The sequence below is a fragment of the Triticum aestivum genome, chromosome 4B, assembly GCF_018294505.1.
Source record: "Triticum aestivum cultivar Chinese Spring chromosome 4B, IWGSC CS RefSeq v2.1, whole genome shotgun sequence".
In the NCBI taxonomy this organism is placed as follows: Eukaryota; Viridiplantae; Streptophyta; class Magnoliopsida; order Poales; family Poaceae; genus Triticum; species Triticum aestivum.
In genome coordinates this window covers 29,900,626-29,900,870 of record NC_057804.1, presented here as the reverse complement: position 1 = coordinate 29,900,870, position 245 = coordinate 29,900,626, and positions in this window count along the sequence as shown.

Sequence of the window (245 nt, the reverse complement as noted above, 5' to 3'; positions counted from 1 at the left end):
CTACTCTAGACTTGTGTGGAAATATTGTATACCCAGTCATATGGTTTGATGCCTGACTTGGGAACACCAAATCAATGTTATGGGATCTCCAAGAGTATATGGCGCCCATGGACCAGTCAGTTATGACAATGTGCCCAGGCGCGAATCTTGGCTTCATGTATGATCTTCTTAGCTAGTGTTATATACCTCAGAACTTGGGTCTTGACATTTTGTCCTGACATTGATTCTAACCAATCAAGTTAACC